The sequence below is a fragment of the Meles meles genome, chromosome 1, assembly GCF_922984935.1.
Source record: "Meles meles chromosome 1, mMelMel3.1 paternal haplotype, whole genome shotgun sequence".
Taxonomy (NCBI): Eukaryota; Metazoa; Chordata; class Mammalia; order Carnivora; family Mustelidae; genus Meles; species Meles meles.
Window position 1 is genome coordinate 68,407,712 of NC_060066.1, and position 15,526 is coordinate 68,423,237.

A 15,526-nucleotide genomic window follows, 5' to 3' on the forward strand; every position below is an offset into this window, starting at 1 on the left:
CTGCCCTCCCTACTTTGGTGGGACTTGACTTCAGCTAGCCACCACTATAATATTTGCATCCTTACTAGGATGTGAATTAGGAGAACATTTAACCAAGCCCTTCTGGGATCCTTCAGCAGCTTACCTAGAAGTTCCTTGCACAAGGGTGCCTGTCAGTTCAGTGTCTGGCTCCTGATTTCGGTTCAGGGCTGATCACGTGATCTTGAAAATCCAGTCCAGCGTCCATTTCAGCACGTGAGTCTGAAGCCTGTCTAGGAATCTCTCTCTCTGCCCCTCCCCCACCTGCCTGTGTGTGTGTGTGTGTGTGTGTGTGTGTGTGTGTGTGTGTGTGTTGTGTGTGTGCGTGTGCCTTCTCCCTTTCTGTCTCTCTAAAGAAGAAAAAGAAGAAGAAATGTAGTAGGCATAGTAGTAGAAGTTATTGGCACAGCAGGTGATCATTAGACAACCCTGGTTTGGAACGGGAGCTCTGAAATTCACTAGCTGTGTGATCTTGGGGCAAGTTGTTTCCCCTGTCTGAACGTCAGTCAGACATGACACACTGGATTATTGGGACGATTAAGTGATCGAGAAAAGACACTTCAAACCGTCCCTTGCTTGGCATAGAATCCCTTAATAAAATACATTCTCAGTAGCAGTAGTCTCAGCAATTGGATATTTTTATTTTTATTTGAGTTATGCTTAACACTGAAAAATATTCTCTCACACTCATACGGCTACAGGGAAAATGGAGCATCAGGCTAAAGAATGGGGTGGATCTCAAGTCAAAGGAGCCATGGGTATGGCTGAAGCACACGCATCCCATTCAGGAGGATCTGGCTGAGGGTGTGCTGTTGGTTCTGGCCCTCACCGCTGGCCTTCTGCCACACTCCTCCTTCAGGAAGGTCTGGCCTGCCTGCCTGCCCTGCCTCGTCCTGCACTCTCTGTCCACAGCTGCCAATCTCCTGAACCAGCGGGTCTGCACTTGCCTGCAGATCAAGGCTGTCCTTGAAGCCTTCTGGTGTTTTCCTCACCAGCGCTTCTCCATCTTCCTGGGCTGCTCCACAGATGGGATTTTCATGAGGCAGCTGGTGAGGGCTCTTCAACAGCCTTTCCCGAACTCCCTTCAGCAGTTGTGTGGTGTTTCCCACTGACCAATACCCGGCATCTTGATTCAGGGCAGCCAGAGCAAGAAGCTGGAACGGGAGAGGACTGGCCTTCGGCTCGGATGATGCGACAGCTCCACGGGCTTGTGCGTCCGGTTCGGTCTTCTCCATGCCTTTTCCAGTGACTTCCTCATTCTGGGCACACTGCCCCTTTCTTCTTCGGAAGCTGAATGCACTCTTTCCCAGGAACACCACCACTGCAGTGCACACCAGGATCTCCCAGCAAAACCCAGAGACTCGTGGCACATGTGGCCAACGTTCGGATATCACCAACCCAGCAGCCCACAGCTGCTCCAGGACAGCCCACAGCGGCTCCAGAACTGTGTGGGGAGGCATTTGGATGGCCACCAGCTGGCTCCAAAGAGCTTGTGGCTTGGTCTCCGATCACCAGTGTCTTCTGGGCCACTAGGAAGTGCTTGGAACCTCTACGAGGGTTCCGTCTCCAACGCAAACCAGTGCCTGGCAACAGGAGCTGAAGTTAGGAGGGGTGGGGGAGGTGCACCTGAGTCTCCAACGCACATCAATGCTTACAACAGCAGCTGACAGCCATTGGGGTAGGGGAAAGGAATCGCTATATTGTACACCTGAAACAAATACAACCCTATCAATCAATTTCTCAGAAGTACAATTTAAACATTAAAAAAAATTTAGAAAGCAAACTAGGTATCCAAAGGAGAAAGATAACAAATATCCAAACACTGAGAAAGTAACATTCTAGATGATCAAACATCAAAGATCAAATCTCAATGCATTGAAGTGAAGGAAAATGAACATACAACATATGAAAATGTGTGGGACACAGCTAAATCAATGGACAGCACCATGTAGAGCACTCGATGCATATGTTAGAAAGGAGGAGGAGCATCTGGGAGGCTCAGTCAGTTAGTCCATCTCTTATTTTTGACTCGGGTCATGATCAAACTCGAGGTTGTGGGACTGAACCTGCATTGTGCTGGTGCTGGGCATGGAGGCTGCTTAATAATCCCTCTCTCTTTCTCTGGACCCCTTCCCTGTCACTCTCTCTCTCTCTCTCTCTTTCTCAGTCTCTCCCTGTCTCAAAACAATAAGCTCTCTGCTTGAGAGCCTATAAATAGAGGATAAAATAAAACTAAGGAAGATAACCAAAGGAATCCTTCTACCCAATTTCAAAACATACAGCTACAGTAATCATAAGTGTGTGGTGTTGGTGAAGGGATAGACAAATGGAACAGTAGATAGATAAGTGCAACAGGATCAAACCCAGAAAGAGACCGACAACCAACATGTCAATGGTTGAAAGGGACAAAGGGGAAAAGCAGTTCAGTGGAGGAGTGACAGCGTTTTGAATAAATGGTGCTAGAGCAAATGGACTTCCAGAGGCAAAGAAGAAGAAGGAGAAGAAGAAGAGGGAGGGGCAGAGAGAAGGAGGAGGTAGAAGTTGAGTACGAAGAGGACGAGGACCACAATCGAAGTCTCATTCTCTGTACAAAACTTAAGTCGGGGCACTTGGGTGACTCAGCTGCTGAGGCAGCCAGCTCTTGATTTCGGCTCTTGTCATGCTCTCAGGGTCCCGGGACAAAATCAGGCTCCAAGCTCACTGGGGAGTCTGCTTAGGATGCTCTTTTCCCTTCTCCTTCCACCCAAGCCCCGCTCATGTCATGCTCACTCTCTCAAAAAGAAAAAAAAAATTTTTTTAATTAATTCAAAATTTATCACCGCCTTACATGTAAAATGATAAATCCTATAGGGAAACAATTTCCAGAATGGACAGCTAGGGAAAGAATCCTCCGACTGGACATCAAATCATTTGCCATACAGGAAAAGTTGATTCATTATATATGATCCGACAATCAGAATTGGAAGTCTGTCCTGTGTGAAACACCTTGTGAAGAAGACTTTAAAAGGGAAGCTACAAACTGGGAGAAAATTGGTGCAAACCACATACCTGATAAAGGACTCCTGTCTGAAGTAGAGAATCTCAAATGTTGACCCCCAAATAAGCAAGCCATCCAATCGGAAAAAAAAAAAAAAAAAATTGTGCAAAAGACCGAAACACTTGACCAAAGAGTATACAGATGGAAATCACATAAAAAGTTGCGATTGGGGCAATTCAAATGTAAACTCCAATGAGCTCTCACTGCACACCTATCACCATGATGCAAAACAAATGCATCTGAGAGGGAGAGAGAGACCCCACTACCCCATGCAAGGCAGCATGTGGAATGACTGGATCGCTCCTGAATCGCTGTTGGGAATGGAAGATGATAGAGCTCACTCTTGAAAACAGTTCACAGTTCCTTTTCTTTTTCAAGGCCTGGATTTAAATTCCAGTGTACAAGCAGTATAATATGCATTTTGGGTGCACAGTATAGTGACCCAACACTTCCACTCAGTTTCTGTTTAAAAAGGAAACTAGGCGGGTGCCTGTGTGGCTCAGTGTGTTAAAGCCTCTGCCTTCAGCTCAGGTCATGATCCCAGGGTTCTGGGATCCAGCCCCGCATCAGGCTCTCTGCTTAGCGGGGAGCCTGCTTCCTCCTCTCTCTCTCTGCCTGCCTCTCTGCCTGGTTGTGATTTCTCTCTGTCAAGTAAATAAAATATTAAAAAAAATTTTTTTAAAGAAAAAAGCCAACTAGGTATCCAAATGAGAAATATAACAAATATCCGAACACTGAGAAAGTAACATTCTAGATGATCAAAGATCAAAGATAGAATCTCAATGCACTGAAGTGAAGGAAAATGGACATACAACATATGAAAATTTGTGGGACACAGCTAAATCATAGGATAGCACAATGTAGAGCACTCAATGCATATGTTAGAAAGGAGGAGGAGCATCTGGGAGGCTCAGTCAGTTAGTCCAACTCTTGATTTTGTCTCGGGTCATGATCAAACTCGGGGTTGTGTGAATGAACCTGCATTGTGCTGGTGCTGGGCATGGAGGTTGCATAATAATCTCTCTCTCTCTCTCTGTACCCCTTCCCTTTCTCTCTCTCTTTCTCAGTCTCTCCCTGTCTAAAAACAAAAGGCGTCTCAAAACAATAAGCTCTCTGCTTCAGAACCTAGAAAAAGAAGAGAAATAAAACTGAAGAAGGAAACTAAAAGATTCCTTCTACCCAATTTCAAGATCTATAGCTAGATTAATCAAAAGTGTGTGGTGTTGGTGAAGGGATAGACAAATGGAACAGAATAAAGATAGTTAAGTAAAACAGAATCAAGGACCCAGAAATAGACTGACACCAATTTGTCCAATGGGGATTTGACAAAGATAAAAGCAGTTCAATGGTGGAGTGACAAGTCATTTTTATGACTATTATATGCTGATATCAGTATAAAACATCATCACGTTTGTATAATAATTACTCTGGCTTTAATATAATTCCCTAGATTATATACTGACCAGAGAGCTATACTTCAGTGGCAGGCATTGGATCGCTGTTTACCAAATTGGTTTAGCTTTTATTTCCCTTGGGCATGAACCTACACTACTTTTCTAATTTTCTCTTGCAATAAGGAGTGGTCATGGAACTGACTTGCATCTAAGGACATGCACACCAATGTAAGGGAAAACATGGAGTGTACAGGCCCATTTAAAACAAACAATCCAAAAACTCCAACACTCCTTCAAAATGACTGTTAAGAGCCCTGCACTGAAGGAAAGTGAGCCTGTCTTCCAGGACAAAAAACCCTGGTGCCTCCAACATCCTCCACCAGTGACTGGTTTTACCTGAGAGAACTATGTCAGATCAAGAGTTCAGAATGACGATTCTGAACATTCTAGCCGGGCTCGAAAAAGGCATGGAAGATATTAGAGAAACCCTCTCTGGAGATATTAAAGCCCTTTCTGGAGAAATTAAAGAACTAAAGTCTAACCAAGTTGAAATCAAAAAAGCTATTAATGAGGTGCAATCAAAAATGGAGGCTCTCACTGCTAGGATCAATGAGGCAGAAGAAAGAATTAGTGATATAGAAGACCAAATGACAGAGAATAAGGAAGCCGAGCAAAAGAGGGACAAACAGCTACTGGACCATGAGGGGAGAATTCGAGAGATAAGTGACACCATAAGACGAAACAACATTAGAATAATTGGGATTCCAGAAGAAGAAGAAACAGAGAGGGGAGCAGAGGGTCTATTGGAGAGAATCATTGGAGAGAATTTCCCTAATATGGCAAAGGGAACAAGCATTAAAATCCAGGAGATGCAGAGAACCCCCCTCAAAGTCAACAAGAATAGGTCCACACCCCATCACCTAATAGTAAAATTTACAAGTCTTAGTGACAAAGAGAAAATCCTGAAAGCAGCCCGAGAAAAGAAATCAGTAACATACAATGGTAAAAATATTAGATTGGCGGCAGACTTATCCACAGAGACCTGGCAGGCCAGAAAGAGCTGGCATGATATATTCAGAGCACTCAACGAGAAAAACATGCAGCCAAGAATACTCTATCCAGCTAGGCTATCATTGAAAATAGAAGGAGAGATCAAAAGCTTCCAGGACAAACTAAAACTGAAAGAATTTGCAAACACCAAACCAGCTCTCCAGGAAATATTGAAAGGGGTCCTCTAAGCAAAGAGAGAGCCTAAAAGTAGTAGATCAGAAAGGTACAGAGACAATATACAGTAACAGTCACCTTACAGGCTACTAATGGCACTAAATTCATATCTCTCAATAGTTACCCTGAATGTTAATGGGCTAAATGCCCCAATCAAAAGACACAGGGTATCAGAATGGATAAAAAAACAAAACCCATCAGTATGTTGCCTACAAGAAACTCATTTTAGACGCGAAGACACCTCCAGATTTAAAGTGAGGGGGTGGAAAACAATTTACCATGCTAATGGGCATCAGAAGAAAGCTGGGGTGGCAATCCTTATATCAGATCAATTAGATTTTAAGCCAAAGACTATAATAAGAGATGAGGAAGGACACTATATCCTACTCAAAGGGTCTGTCCAACAAGAAGATCTAACAATTTTAAATATCTATGCCCCTAACGTGGGAGCAGCCAACTATATCAACCAATTAATAACAAAATCAAAGAAACACATCAATAATAATACAATAATAGTAGGGGACTTGAACACTCCCCTCACTGAAATGGACAGATCATCCAAGCAAAAGATCAACAAGGAAATAAAGGCCTTAAATGACACACTGGACCAGATGGACATCACAGATATATTCAGAACATTTCATCCCAAAGCAACAGAATACACATTCTTCTCTAGTGCACATGGAACCTTCTCCAGAATAGATCACATCCTGGGTCACAAATCAGGTCTCAACCGGTATCAAAAGATTAGGATTATTCCCTGCATATTTTCAGACCACAATGCTCTGAAGCTAGAACTCAATCACAAGACGAAAGCTGGAAAGAACCCAAATACATGGAGACTAAACAGCATCCTTCTAAAGAATGAATGGGTTAACCAGGAAATTAAAGAAGAATTGAAAAAATTCATGGAAACAAATGATAATGAAAACACAACAGTTCAAAATCTGTGGGACACAGCAAAGGCAGTCTGAGAGGAAAATATATAGCGGTACAAGCCTTTCTCAAGAAACAAGAAAGGTCTCAAGTACACAACCTAACCCTACGCGTAAAGGAGCTGGAGAAAGAACAAGAAAGAAACCCTAAACCCAGCAGGAGAAGAGAAATCATAAAGATCAGAGCAGAAATCAATGAAATAGAAACCAAAAAAAACAATAGAAAAAATCAATGAAACTAGGAGCTGGTTCTTTGAAAGAATCAATAGGATTGATAAACCCCTGGCCAGACTCATCAAAAAGAAAAGAGAAAGGACCCAAATCAATAAAATCATGAATGAAAGAGGAGAGATCACAACTAACACCAAAGAAATACTGAGAGAAAATGTACCTTCTAGAATGGGACTGTACTGAGGTTTAAATTTGTTAGAGCATCTATTGCTAACCAATACAGTTTTCCTTCTCAGTGTTCTCAGCAAAAAGTTAATTATTCCATCCTGGTGGATTTCTACCTTTCTGAAAGGAAATATGTCAACACCTGGATTGCTTGATGAATAAGGTAAAAAGATAGTTAAAACTATTAGGCCATGGGGCACCTGGGTGGCTCAGTGGGTTAAAGCCTCTGCCTTTCACTCAGGTCATGATCCCAGGGTCCTGGGATCGAGCCCCGCATCGGGCTCTCTGCTTGGCGGGGAGCCTGCTTCCTCCTCTCTCTCTCTCTCTGCCTGCTTCTCTCGCTACTTGTGATCTCTGTCAAATAAATAAATAAAATCTTTAAAAAAAAACCAAAAAACTATTAGGCCATAAGAAATAAAGGCCATAACATGATAATTTTATGCTAGGTAGCATAATATCTTACACACAGAATGAAGGAAAGAGTCAGTAAGGAAAGGAATAAACAAATAGTTCATACATAGATTTTCCCTTCTTTGCTCACTGGGAAGACATAGTTCCTGGAAGTATGTAGCCTAAATGAGAAAGGAATCACCAGATTTCTGAAGGTCTATGATTGTATGCAAAACCTCTCGACAGTCCACCTACTTGAGCTTCAGTAGACTGCAGGACAAAACACAACATATTCCCTTCTTGACTCACATATACATTTGGGCTTGGGGTTAGAAGAAAGGAAAGAGAAGCATCCAAGAGGAAAGTCCTCTAACTCAACATCTTTTCATTTTTACTTATAATTTTTGGATGATGTGTTTTAGCACACTAGAAGATATGTGGTGTGTTTTCACAGTGCTAAAGAATCAAGAACAAAATCACCTACAATTTATCACTATTATCATCTATTTACTAACAATATAATTACTCCTTTATTCATTCACTGAGCAAATATTTATCAAGCACCTACATGTGATGGGCACTCCAGGTATCCTGTTCCTATAGTACTTCTATTTTGATGGGGGGCCAGAATCAATATGGGAAGTAAAGAGAGAAATAATAAATAAACAAATAAAATAGCATGATAATTTAGAGAGTGATAAGTTCATGAAGATAATTTCAAAAATTAAAAACACAGTTTATGGTAATAGGATAAGATTCTCAAAGAGTGTCACTGAAGACATAAGTCATGAATACTGCGACTCTTGTCATCTCATTCACTGCTGTCCCTCCAGCACCTAGAAAACTCCCTGGTATATACTAGGAATTAATAAATCATAGTTGAATGAGAATTGCAAGAGCAAAGATCCTAAATGCAGAGTCATCCCAGAGTGTTTAAGGAAGAGACAGAAAACCATAGGGGCCACAGTGTAATGAGCTGGGTACAACATTATTTGCCAACTCACAGAGGAAGTCAGGGGCCCTATTATGTGGGGCCTTATGGGCCATGGTAAGAGATCTGGACCATAGTAAGGAAGAGGTTCCAGACTTTTCTTTGAGTGTAATGGGATGCCAGTAGATGATTATAAGCAGGAGAATTCTTTGCACTTACATTTGTTTTAAAAGGTCTCCAGCTGTTTCCTGGAGGCTGTGTCATAGGGATGGTGGACAAAAGCAGGAGCAAGGAAGGAGAAGTTGTAACTGGGAAGAAGGTGGGGATCTTGGAAGTGACAAAAGTGGTCTGATTAGTGATCTATTTTGGTGGAAGAATTCACAGGGCACCCAGAATGGTGAGGAAAACCTGGGAGAATCTAGTTCAGTTTCATCCCACTCTAACTGGGAAAAAAAAAAAAAAAGAACATTGAAGTAGCTTAGTCAAATACCTATGTTTATTCATAATTCCCTCTTTCTCCTCTCCCACATTTTGCATTAGAAATTCTTCAAGCTTTACTTCTCAGTCCCATTATCACTGCATTCTTCTTTGTTACTGATCTTCTCAGGAAACTGGTGCTCTCTTGAAATGATTCCCACGATTGTATACACTGAGCTTTACACATATATTTTCAACCTCTTGCTGGGTGTTCCCCTGTGGATGTCTTATAACGATCCTGACAAAAACCCTTTATCTTCTCCCACCCTGCTCCTTCTCCTGAATAATCATCCCTGTCAACCAGACAGAAATCTCACAGTAACCTGATCTTGTTCTTCACTCCTCATCTCCCACATCCAACAGTTTTCAGTTTTCTTCCCTTCTGCCCTGTCAGAGTTCTACTCATTCTACAATGCCTTACATGAGGCCCTTTCCCTCATAATGCAGCCCCAAATACTCCAATTAGAACTTGCCACGGGGCACCTGGGTGGCTCAGTGGGTTAAGCCGCTGCCTTCGGCTCAGGTCATGATCTCAGGGTCCTGGGATCGAGTCCCACATCGGGCTCCCTGCTCAGCAGGGAGACTGCTTCCCTCTCTCTCTCTTTGCCTGCCTCTCTGTCTACTTGTGATCTCTGTCTATCAAATAAATAAATAAAATCTATAAAAAAAATTAAAAAGAACTTGCCATGTCTTCCTCCACTATCCCAGGTAAATACTTACCCGTATTTCTAATTTTTGCCTGTTCGTAGCCATTCACATTAAAATTAGCAAATATATCACCATAAACCCATACTCCACAAAATTCCCAGAACTGCAGTTCTATATATATTAGGTACTTGAAATGTTAAAAATACATAAGCATCCTATAATGTAGACATTTACTATAAGCCAGATTGATTAACAGAATCAAGATGCTTCCAACTGGTGACCAAAGAGAATAACTTAGTAATTAACAAAATAATTACCATGGTGGGTGATTCCATTTTCTAATAATGCTTGTCCAAAGTGTACATCTTCCTCAGGCCTGTGAATCTCTCCAATTTCCAAGAGCCATGACACAAATTCACTGCAATAGAAATCCAGTGAAATAGTTAAAGAGTTTTCCCACACCTTCCTCCCCAAGAAGTCTATTTCTACCATGCTTTCATCAAGCAGCATTGGAAGGAGCCTCAGATATAAAGAAATATTTGCAGTGCATTTAAGCTTACATTTTTTCACATATGCAAAGCCCCAAATTATTTAAATTTTACTCTATCCTAGAAAACTCATGTCCATTCATTCATGCTTACCTAAACCCTATTATATAACACCTATTCAACTTACTGAGACCTCTAATAAACACAAAGGGATATTTTTAGAGTAGTTTTTTTTTAAAGATTTTATTTATTTCTTTGACAGAGAGAAATCACAAGAGAGGCAGGCAGAGAGAGAGGAAGGGAAGCAGTCTCTCTGCTGAGCAGAGAGCCCGATGTGGGACTCGATCCCAGGATCATGACCTGAGCTGAAGGCAGCGGCTTAACCCACTGAGCCACCCAGGCGCCCTTAGAGTAGTTTTAACTGTAAAGAGAATACAACAAGATCCTAAAGATAGCAAACAGACAAAATAAACAGAATAATAATGACTGAATATAAGAGATAGACTGGAATATGGCTTTCTAGGCACAGAAAACCAGTGTGTTTGAACTCTAAGAAGGCAAACCCCAAAAAACTACACACCCCATATGGTAGAAGGAATTCTAAACGTGTTCTCTTACCCCACTATCAAGAATCCCATCCCTTGGTTTTGTAACCAAATCTTAATCTGGGTAGTGGTATGGATGAATTTTGTATAGGAAACTAAAATTCCAAGTCAGTTGACCTCAAAAGATGTAAATTATTCAAGTGAGCTTGACCCAGTCAGTTGAGCACTTTGAAGCAGAGAGTTTTCTCAGGCTGGTGGCACAAGAGTAAGAGACAAATTAAAAGCACAAGAAAGATTCAGTGAGCCACTGCTCACTGCTGCCTTAGAAGATAGAGGGGCCATGTACCAAGGAACACAGGCAGCTTCTGAGAGTGGTCCTGGCCAACAGCCAGCACAGAAGTAGGGCTTATTCTTACAATCACGGGGGACTGAATTCTGTCAACAACCTGAATGTGCTTGCAAGTGAATTTTTCTTCAGACCCTTAAGATAAGGCCCAGCCGCAGTTCAGCACTCGATGTTGACCTTGATTTCGACCTTGTGAGACCCTAAGCAGACAGCCCAGCATTGCTACCCCTCAACTTCTTTCTGACATATAGAATTATGAGCTATACGGGAGACAAACCATAAATGACTCTTAATCTTACAAAACAAACTGGGGGTTGCTGGGGGGAGGTGGGATTGGGAGAGGGGGAGGGGGCTATGGACACTGGGGAGGGTATGTGCTATTGTGAGTGCTGTGAAGTGTGTAAACCTGGCGATTCACAGACCTGTACCCCTGGGGATAAAAATACATTATATGTTTATTAAAAAAAAATTTTTTGGAAGGGGAGGCGAACCATAAGAGACTATGGACTCTGAAAAACAACCTGAGGGTTTTGAAGGGTCAGGGGTGGGAGGTTGGGGGAACAGGTGGTGGGTAATGGGGAGGGCACGTTTTGCATGGAGCACTGGGTGTTGTGCAAAAACAATGAATACTGTTACACTGAAAAAATAAATAAAATGGAAAAAAAAAAGAATTATGAGCTAATGAATAGGTGTTGTTTCAAGGCACTAGGTGTGTTGTTATTTATTTATTCTGCAGCAATATAAAATTAGTACACACCAATAGTTTTACTATACTGTTTTCAAATTTTGAAGTTATTTAGTGGGGCACATGGGTAGCTCAGTTGGTTGTTTTGGCTCAGGTCATGATCTCGGGGTCCTGGGATCAGTCACACCTCCTGCTCTCTGCTCAGCAGGGAGTCTGTTGCTCCCACTCCCTCTGCCCCTCCGATGCTTGTGCTCTCTCTCTCCTCTCAGATAATAAATAAAACCTTTAAAAATACATAAACAAATAAATAAATACGTTTTTTGTTTTTTTTTAATAAATACGGTTTTTAATAAATTCATTCTTGAATTTAAATGTCATCTGGGGGGTGGGGGTGGAGGGACCTGGGTGGCCTAGTCGCTTAAGCATCTGCCTTTGGCTCAGGTCATGTTCCTGGAGTCTGGGAATCGAGCCCCACATTGGGTTCCCTGCTCACTGAGACATCTGTTTCTCCCTTTGACCCTCCCGCCTGTTGTGCTCTCTCTCTCTGATTCTCCCTCTCTCTCAAATAAATAAATAAAATCTTAAAAAAAGGAATATTCCAGCACAAAACCACCCATCAGAACTGTCTACCACATCCATCTGCTGTGGCTGTGAAAGGCCAGGGAGGATGAACAAACCACATCTTTTACCATTTTGGCGTGTGGGGTGGAGCCCTACATCACAGATAAGTAGGATGATATTTTATAACACAGGAAAGCACCAGCTTGGTACTGTTTTTTGGGCCATGTGGTATCAGTAAAAGAACACTAAATAGAGAAACATTTTATAATAAAATATTTTATTGTGCTCATGTTATAAAAATATAACATTTGAATTTTACATAAAGTAATGGATACATTTTAGAATGGTTTCAACTTTGCACAGAGGTCAGAGAAGCCAAGCTATACAAGGTGTCAGGAAATTACTTTTCCATTTACTTCAAAACCAAAGGCAACACCTATGGCTAAAGTCAAATAACCGAGGGGCATGGAATTCTAAAAATGGATATCTAGTCTAAAAAGTACATTTTAAGGCAGAAGAAGTTGTTAAAGCCATCCAAAAGAAAGAAAATTTTTAAAAGAAGTAAAACTTCAGTTTTTTCTTCAATAGCACAAAAATAATAATACCAATTCCAGGGATGTCTGGGTAGCTCTGTCAGTTAAGCATCTCCCTTTGGCTCAGGTCATGATCTCAGGGTCCTGGTATCAAGCACCAAAATCGGGCTCTGCACTCAGCATGGAGTCTGCTTGTCCCTTTCCCTCTGCTCCCCCCACCTCGCAAATAATTAAGTAAAATCTTGGGGAAAAAAAAGCGTATCAACTCCACAGTGCCGTCACAGGATTAAATGAGCTGATGTATGTCAGGAGCTCAGCACAGTGTATGGCACATTTTGAGCACTTATGAAACGTCAGTGGTTGACAAATGGGTTGAGCTGGTTGGTATGTAGCGAAAGCATCATTCTCTGTTCTGATGTCAGCAGATTCCTGAATATGCCAAATTAAAATGAGGAAAAGAACACACTGTAAGAACTTCTATTAATTAAGAGCATAGGGGAAGGAAAGAGAAGGGGTAAGAAAGGAAGTTACTGGCTGGCTTTATCATGGGACCTACAGAAATCACAAGATCCCATCAACAATCTGCGAAAGGATCCTGATCCAGTCAAAAACAATCTCAAACTTGGTCTATAATTAGTAACTAGTAACTAAGCTAGTGTGCTGTTATGGAAAAAGCCACAATGAACAAACTAAAATTTACCAAGTCTCTCCTGTGTATCAGGCACTGTGGAGAACGCTCACATATCATTGTAACTAACTAGCACTTTGGCCGTGTAAGATCATGTTAACTCTTTTTTTTTTTAAGTATTATTATTATTTTTATTACCATATAATGTATCATTTGCCCCAGGGGTACAGGTCTGTGAATCATCAGGCTTACACATTTCACAGCGCTCATTAGAGCACAAACCCTCCCCAATGTCCATCACCCAGCCACCCTCTCCACACTCCACCCACGTGTTAACTCTTTAGTTAACAAGACTCCAGCTCCTTTAATTAGGAAAACTTGACCCTGGGTCAGCCTTGGAGCTCTGTTTCCCTGGAACCTGATGGAGGCAGGGCATCTGCTGGGTTACCAGGCAGCATTGATCATGGCCAAAATGACTCCTGATGGCTATACGGAATATGAATACATTCTTGGTGAGAAGCTATAGCTTGAAGTGACTCCTATAAACAGGCATGTTCCTCTGACAACCCCGGAAGTTATGCCCCAGAGGTGGGTTTCTCTCCCACAAGAGCTGTCGGCTGGGGGCCTACCAAGGACAGCAACAGCAGCTTGCTGGCAGCTGAGTGCTCTGTTGTGAGGACCCCAGCCCCTGAAGGAGGGGCCCCATGCTGCCCTGCAGGCCAGGGTTTCCTGGCTTATATTCTTCTACCTGGGTTGGCAGCCGGTGTGGCCTATGGTTATTTTATGGTATCTGCATAACTTATCGAGAAGACATTCTGGTAGGCATTACAGGTAAGCACTATGATCATCTTCAAGTTTAGAGAGGAAAAAGACATTTAAACTTCCCACATCGCTCAACTAGCCAGAGGTAGGACCAGATTTGCATGGAGACAGTCTGACTGCGAAGTGTGGGCTTTGAACTACCACTCCAGTCTGCTTCTACAGAGTTGACATTGGCATTCACTGGTTGTATGAAGGCGGGCCTGGTAAACTCCCTGAGAGCTGGTTTCTGAATCTTTAAAAAATATAAAGATTATAAATGCAGAGTATGCATCTGAGGATTAGAAATATATGGAAACAGCCAACACGGGGCATGGCTTAAGGCAGCCGCCCTTCCCTTTGGTTCTGCACCCTTCACCGGGCAGGGACTCCCACGTGCTGCTGCCGCAGACCCCAGAGGACTGACAGTGGGTCTATGCTCAATACCCAGGCAACCTCTCTGCCTGTTGCTCTGTGCCAGGCCCCTTGCAGGACCCTCTTTTTCAGATTCCTCATCGATGGTCCTTCAACATGAGCCCAGTTGTCAAAGTGCTGATGAATCTCGGGTTTGGACTCTGTGTCTTACATTCTTTGGTTCTCTGACTTGTAGGCCCTGTACTCACATCCTTGCTAGACTTCCTCCCCCTTCAGTGAACCTGCTTCCTGCCAGCCCTGCCTGACCCCAGTGTCTGCTTCCCCCTCAGAACACCATACATCTGAAATGGTTGACGTCAGGGATGGATGGATAGATGTCTAAAATCTTCCATGATTGCAGGCACTAGGTCCATTCCTTCACCTCACTATCATCCAGGAAATGTTGACAGTAAAAAGATATTAAAAAATGCCCAGAGGAATGTTTTTTTTTTTAAGATTTATTTATCCATTTGACAGACAGAGATGATAAGTACGCAGAGAGAGAGACGGAAGCAGGCTCCCCGCCGAGCAGAGAGCCCGATGCGGGGCTCGATCCCAGGACCCTGAGATCATGACCTGAGCTGAAGGCAGAGGCTTTAACCCACTGAGCCACCCAGATGCCCCGGAATATTTTTTTTATAGAAGAAAAGCAAATCATTGAAGGAAGGGTAGTTGATACATGACATAGTGAAAATATGAAAGAAATCCATGTACCCAGACTATAGACCTTACCTTTCAAGGAAGCATTTAAGGAATGTGGTCAGTTTTCTTTTTCTGTCTTTGGTCAGATTTCCTTGTTTGCACATCATCTTGTAGAGTTTCTCGCCCTGTTCCGAGATCATTACCCGGGTGTCTTGCTCCATTCCTAATTTTAAACCTATCGAGAAGGAAACCAAGGACAGGTAACTGAAAAAGTCTCCTCACTCACTCTTGCCTGCATGAGACCAAAATTTATTGCACATCAAGCATGGGCAGGGGGTTGCAGATACAGAGCTCTCTACCACAGGGCACCTGGGTAGCTCAGTCAGTTAAGTGCCTGCCTTCGGCTCAGGTCATGGTCTCAGTGTCCTGGGATGGA

The 15,526-nt window shown here is 42.6% G+C and overlaps 1 long non-coding RNA gene across 2 annotated transcripts in view; it reads right to left on the reverse strand.

Annotated features, from left to right (window-relative positions):
• The window catches only part of LOC123927455, a 21,093-nt gene extending 5,807 nt beyond the window's left edge, over positions 1–15,286 (reverse strand). For both annotated transcript variants that reach the window (XR_006815466.1, XR_006815467.1), the window contains exons 1-2: positions 15,181–15,286; positions 9,768–9,868 (exon numbers count right to left, since the gene is read on the reverse strand). This is a non-coding gene — a long non-coding RNA (uncharacterized LOC123927455). The remainder of the gene's footprint in view (positions 1–9,767; positions 9,869–15,180) is intronic.
• Between the last annotated feature and the right edge of the window lie 240 nt (positions 15,287–15,526).